Source organism: Cupressus sempervirens, chromosome 9, assembly GCF_028749045.1.
Source record: "Cupressus sempervirens isolate cs-2001-9-10 chromosome 9, ASM2874904v1, whole genome shotgun sequence".
In the NCBI taxonomy this organism is placed as follows: Eukaryota; Viridiplantae; Streptophyta; class Pinopsida; order Cupressales; family Cupressaceae; genus Cupressus; species Cupressus sempervirens.
In genome coordinates, this window is record NC_143126.1 from 205,006,755 (window position 1) to 205,014,459 (window position 7,705).

Consider the following 7,705-nt stretch of genomic DNA (forward strand, 5'->3'; position numbering starts at 1 on the left):
AGTCACCATTCAAATGTTAAAGATGCTTCCACAGCAATAAGATCTAAGAAAAATCTCCAACATCTATAAACACTCAATAAATATATCAATAAAAAAATACTCCTAGTCAACCATGGTACCAAGTCACCTATGGCATCATAAAATTCATCTCCTACACGAAGATCCTCTAAGTCTATACACACAACCAAAGTGTCAATACCAAATGAAACCAAGATCTTCAAACCAAGAAGATAAAAATTAAACTAGGAACTAATCATATATTACCACCTCATCATTTTCAAAAGCTCCCACTAAATAGTGTACCAAAGCTATCCATGACATCATGATGAAAAACCATCCTCTAACCATGAGAATCAACCAAGGCATCAAACCGTCAAAGAACTCAAAGTGCACATCATGAGTTCGACAAAAGAAACAAACTAATCATGATCCTCAACTAAGAAGATATATCACCATAACCAAATCAAGAATCCAAACCAATGAATATCAAGGATTTACCTATATATCTGATCATGTCATGCCAAAATCTATGGCACCATGATCACATCCTTGAACCAAGAAACTAACTCTCAATGTATCCAACTTGTTAGCATAAAATAGTCAACCACAATTCTCCACCATAACTATACCTGGTAACAACATCTCATCCCTTCTGCATGAAGAAAAAATCAGCAAATCATGTGACTTAGGGCATAGACAACCCAAATCCAAGCCACCAATCTAAATATACATCAATAATAAAAGATCAATGGGTAGAGACAACCCATATCCAAGGCATAAATACAACCTATAAGTATAGACCGCTTATAACACTGCACAACTTGTAGACCCAACAAGTCATCATACATATCCAAATCAAACATTGATAACCATATCATCATGAGACCAATATGAAATATGAACTAAGTATACAATGACATCAAATCTTAAATCTCCAAACATACAATGTCATAGACTCATAGTGCTACCATAGTCAATATATATTATAAAATATTTAGATCAATATATCACCAAATAAATCATGTCAAATGTACACCAAATTTGAACCAATACGTAGAGCTCTCAAAGAGCTTTCCATTGACTACTCGAAGTCTAAAATCTGACTTCTTATGCCCAAGTTATGCCTTAGTTTGTGAAAAAAAAACAAAATCTAACTTTTGGGCTCTTAAAACCTATTTTTTTTCAAAATCATAGAACTAAACCTATACCAAGTTGTAGTGCTCTAAATTAGCTTTCCAATGCCTATAAGAAGTCTAAAATGTGATATCCTGAGACAAAGTTGTGGTCATTTTAATAAGATAATCTTTTTACCATTTTCATTGCAATTTTTTTTATTTTTTTATTTTTGTGACGAAAATTCTGATGGGATTAAATTTGATGGCCATCATGAGTTGAAACTAAAAAATTCTTTCATTTCCTTTGAACATGGCCAAACTAGGGCATATTATATATCAAAATTTATGGAAATATTGACTCAGATCAATGACGAGGTCCATTTTTACCCAGGAGGAGGTCATTTCTACAATCCCCACCCTAAAACTCTCATTTGAATGAAACATCCAAAAAATTCTTTTGACCACCAATTTCACATGCCCAAAATCTACCAACATCCCATCATAATAGCAAACCCAAAACTCTTAGATCTAAAATAAACAACTCATATATCTTGCCCTTTCTTTTATCTTGTCATGCATTCCCATGGATTTAATCTAGGGTTACAACAATAAAACCATAGCTCTGATACCACTTGCAAGGAAACTTGCAACAAAGAATATAACTATTTCCACACAACCCATAATAGAACTGAAATAAATGTGTAATTGATATCCACATGCAAGAGAATATACAACATACCCACAAAAATGTGACACAAGATATACTTTGAGAAACCCTCATTGAGGGAAAAACCTAGCCTCCAAAAGCATCCATCACTATATATTATTCAACAAAAAAAACCATTACAATACAACTATGGAAGCCTTCAAAGCCATAGCCACAACCAAGCAATCCATGTGAATAAGCATGATTCCACACATCCCATGCCATGCTTCCAACCTTCACAAATGCTCCCCTGGCTAACTTGTCAAGCCTTGTCCTGTTCAACTCTTTCCCTTATTGCCTTTTGTCTTTACAACTACCCTTGTGGCTTCCTATATAGTAGCAAGTGCCACAAAACCACCAAGTGGTATTACATAAACCATGTGCCACCTAACCCATTGACCCCACATTTAATATTGAAATTTTAATTCTTTTCCCCAATATTAAATAATTACATGAAATATTATCACAATGTTACAATACAACTCATCAAGTATATCCCATGGAAATCTGTACATGTTGCATGTTCATCTAGGTGCAACATTACATAGTAAAATAAAACAATACAATATAACAATATTATACAATGTCTGCAACCCCCATTATCTCAATAAGAAGTTGATAAAGAAGGACTACTAGACAATGGAAAGATTGGTAACAATGATGGAGCATTCAAAAAATTGCTAGAGAAGAACAATATGCTAGTAAATGAAGCAAAAGATCTTAGGTTAGAACATGAAATTCAATTAGTTGCACTATGTGAAGCAATGAAACAAAATAAGAAAGCAATAGAAGATATAAGTGCATGGCTAAAGAAGAAAAAAGGTAGATGACTGGAAAAATTGAAGAAGGATCATTTGAAGTACATAAGATTGCAAATAATCAATTGGATATGATAAATTGACTAGTAATTGCAAATCAGGAAGCAAATAGAAAAGATGTGGAGATCACAAATCTAAGGCTTTGGAATGAGAATTTCAAAAATGAGTCAAGGCATGAGAAGGAACTCATGGAGAGGTTGAAAAATCCAAATAAAGCAATCAAGCACTTTGAAGAAATTCTAAAGTCACCTAGAATAAAAGACACCTCTGGACTTCGATAAAACAAGCAATCTTCATCTACTAAAGAAGGAAAATCATCCAAAAGTGAAGAAAAAATGAATACAAAATCCAAAGGTAAACCTACAAGTTATCAATATGGAAAAATGGGACACACAACCAATATTTGTAGAAGCAAAAATGGTAAATAAATTCCTAAACCTAAACCAAGTGGAGATTGTTTGAATTGCAAGAAAGCAAGACATCAAGCACATGAATGTATATCAAAGAATAATATTCAACCAAAAGGAATCTAAATTTGAAGATCATTTCTACAATTTTCAAAAGTATGGAAATAGAACTCATGAGTGTAGACTTAAGAAAAATTCAAACTGGTCACCTGAAAAACAAACTCATACAACAAGGAAAGATAATTCTTACAATTGGGATTACAATACATGGTACAATTTTCACCATTATGGAGAATACGGACACATTCTACAGAATTGAATTAAAACACATTTTAGAGGAAATTACAAGAAATGGTTTAATGGAGAGATAGTATGTTTCAGTTGTCTCAAAGTTGGACACATCAATAGAAATTGCAAAACCAGAACACCAACAACAAGTAATGGAAATGACAAACCTGAAGAAAAGAAAACATGGATAGAAATACTAAGAGCTGGAAGAAGAAAAATAGATGAAATTATGATCACCTAATCTAATGGATCAGGTGATCACACCACATCTCAGCAAAGAAAGAAGGTATGTAGGAAGTGTATACTCAATGTTATATTTTACGCCAATTCCTAGCATACAAGTGATGAAAAGTCATATCTACATAAATAAAGACGCATTAAGAACTGTTAGAAATAAAAAATCATAATGTATAGAATATTAATAGTATAGTCTATATTGACCAATATTTGTAGTATAGATTATGTGATTGAGCAAAATAACATACTGACCTAGTAAATTCGTTATGGTTGAGTGAGTAACCTTGACTGAGCTGAAGTAAAGACCGAGCTAGCTATCATGCACCAACTAAGTATGAAGACATTAATTATAGACCTAAAATGAAAGATTGAAGGTATTTATCAAATTTGAACATTCATTTTTACTCACCAAGTAATCAAACAGCTCACAAGAATATTTCATGGTGATCAAAGTGATTTCAACAACAAGAGTGAAATAGTCTTAGTAGGTTATCAAAAAATTTGTGCAACAAAGTAAGTACCACTCTCAGTGTTGAGTAAAATATTCAGTGAAGACATTTGTGAATATTTTTTTTTAAACCCTAGTTTGAAATGACATATGGGAGTGAAATGATAAAGGATAGTAGTGCACAAATCATAAGGAATGGTCAAAGTTCTCCACCAAACTTTATAAATTCAGTTAAAATCGAAACCCCTATTCTTGATATTAGGGCTTTGTTATCAATTCCACCTAGATTCTTGATTGCTCAAGATATAGGATCATGCTATCAATGTAAGATTGTTGAAATCAGAGATTTTGAAATTAGGGCAGCTTATGAGAAGTTATGTGTTGATGGAATCCTGAAGGATGAATACAAGATCATTGTAGAGAAAGGGCGTACCCGTGCCCTAGGATTTTTGAAAATTATCAAGGTTGAATGGATCAAGATTGTACTCAACTAGGTTCATGATTTAAAAATTTAGTTTGAAGGTAGATGAATCAATATCAACAAGGCAATCATTTGAAGGGTAACTAGGTACCCTACTTTGGATTGACCGAAGAGCATAAGGAGTGCAACATGGAACGAAATTGAAAACATGACCAAGAAAAAGTGGAATGGTCATGGTATGTCAATTGATGACACTAAGGATCCATTAATTGAATTTGATGTTTGTGGGATTGCATATAAATTCAACATATTAAACAATTTACCTTATGTAGTAGTATATTTGTAATACAAAATTGTGAAGAAAGATCATTCATATGATCTTGCCAAGCTACACCTTAACCAACTTACAGAGACCTTAGAGGCAATAAGAAAAGAAAAGAACACCACTTGTAAGTTTGGATCCGTGCTAGTTTGTATATTTTTCTATGTATACAATTATTTTCTAACCATTGGAACAATTGGATGGGATAAGAATAGGACTACTATGGAGTAGCTAAGTGACCTAATAAATAAGTTTGGATATAATTTTAAAGCAGTAATGGACAATTACTTTGAAGAATTCAAAGTTAAGATGAAAAATACAACAAGAATTCCAAAATTAGTTGTAGATAGATACTATAATGAAATATGTTTCATTATGGACACATACATTTTTGTATACATAGGTAGTATTGCCAAGGGTAGAATAGCTAAGGCCAATGACCTATGAAGTAGATCTAGATGATATAACTGCAACAGTTACTACACTCTTAGTAGAAGAAATAGATTCTAGTGCCAAGAAGTTTGGCATATATGAGACTATTATTGCCAAGTTGACTATCAAATTTGGTGCACCTAAGGTAGGGAAGAAAAGTAAAAGAAAGGTTGTGGAGGCTAGTATTAAAGAACAAGGAGAAGGGTTAGGACAACTCATAGAGGCCAAGGAAGGAAATGGAAAAGAGCTTGCAGTTGTTAAGCCAAAGGCTGGACCAAATAGAAAAAGTTGTAATAATAGAACCTAAGGTAAAGGTTGACCTCAAGAAAGACATACAAGAAATGGTGACACCATAGAGACCAAAGGGCAAGGTGATCATCACTAGAAAAAGGTTAGCACAACCTCCTGTCAAGCTATTAACAAGAACTCCATCAAAGAAGAGGAAGTAAGCATAAGAGTGAGCAAAGGCAAGGAGAAAGATGATCATTGCACAAGAGGAGGAGGAAGACAATGAAAATACCAAGTCAAATAAGACTAGAAAACTTCAAGTATTGAAGAGACTCCCTCCAATGACTGAGGATGAGGTATGTGAAAAAGTAATAGAATTAGGAAGCATTCTAGGATTCAAAGACAGACACTATGATTCTTTGCATAATGATGATCAAGTTAAGCTTAAAGGAACAATGATTTACATGATGATCAAGTTTAGGTGTAGACCCCTAGAATTGGGAACTAGATTTCCAATGGGATTGTACAAAAGTGTGGATGCTAAGTGGAAATGATCATTGTCCACTAAGAAGAAAATAAGAGAGAAAACATTGGCACAAGTTATGCCATATTTAGGGAAGACTTAGATGTCTATAGTACTTAAAGATTTTGTCAAGAAGTTTACACCAATGGACATGACATATAGATTTTTGAAAAATAAAGCTCATGAAGTTGAGGAAGATAGTATTAGGATATGGAAAGAAGTATTTGGATTGCTTACTCTATTTGTGGAAGTAAGGGAAGGTTGAGATGCTATTGAATTCAAAGGTGAACATAAACAAGAAGTGGCCAATCTAATAGAGGAGATTAAACAACTTCTTCATAGGTGTGAATAGGAAGAGACTGTCACAATTGAAGATGACACTGACACCCCTCCACCTAATCCAAAATATACTGATAGAAGGGAAAATTCAAGGTTTAATAAAAGACTCAAGAAAATTCTATACTAATCCAATTTTGTTACAGATAGTTAAATATCTAAAGCTTGAAGTCAAGAAGACTGATGATGTTACTATCACATCAATTATAGAGGCTACAAGTGTCAAACAACTTGGTAACTTGTATGCCAATTTTGCAAAAGGAGGAAAAATTTGACAAAGATTCATGCTCCAAGTCAATAGAAGATGAAGTAAAATAGAAAGAGAAAGAGGCTGCTCAAGCTCTTATTAAAAAATTGAGTGCAAAGGTTGCAGAACCTAAAAATGTGACACCTATGCAATAGGTGATTTCTACAATACACGTGTAGTAGCCAAAGTTGAGATCAAGTGAAAAGGGGAAACATTGCAATCATCACTACTTAGTAATACACATTCCAGATATCAGGATGTGACTTGTGCAGAGGAGGAAGATGATGAGTCAATGAACCTTCATGAGGTAATTACATTACCTAAAAATGATTTGAATAATCTTACACTAGAGAAAATGCAAGAGTTGCAAATCTTATTGTGTCATAAGGCAAAACAAGAACAACTAAAAAGAGAGTATAAGAGAAGACAAGTATTGCACACTATAGAAGAGCAGATAGAATCTAGATAAATTCCATATAGACCAATAAAAACTTATTACAATGGTTTGAGAGAAGAATGGAGCATAAAGTGTTACAGAAAGTCTCACAAGAACTTGTACAAAAACATACTGAGATTTCTACATCTATCACACAATTGGTAACAATTTTTAAAACCATCAATTCTTTATATTTGAAATTGTGTGATATAGATTGCTTTACAACAGATGCTACATGTTCATTAGAGCTATTGCATGTTTACATTAGAGCTAATGTTATCACTTTGGGCAAGATTGCAAGTTCAAGCTCATCCTCTTATATTGAACTAACATTTAGTCAAAAGAGGTTAGCCAAGCTTATTACTAGAGATACATAGATAAGGCATAAGTTGAAATTGATTTAACTTTAGTTATTGCCACATATAGAAATAATTCAGAAGGTAATCTTTGTTGCTAGAGGTATTTCGAAGAAAGAGACAAAATTTTACACATTGCAGGATGCATTGATCTAGCTCCTAAGCTAGAAATTCAATTTGAAAATTTGGAATAGGTATAGGAACAATAGAATACAAGCTATGCCAATATTGTGGCAAGTCATCAAAAATTCTTTGATAAGTATCAGTTAGCCCCTACAGCCCCAAGTTCCATCAATGACAAAAACAATGGGGAATGAAATAATGAGAAAGGGGGAAATAAGAAATAAAGGAGGAGAGATAAATAAAAGGGGACATGGAAGAATAA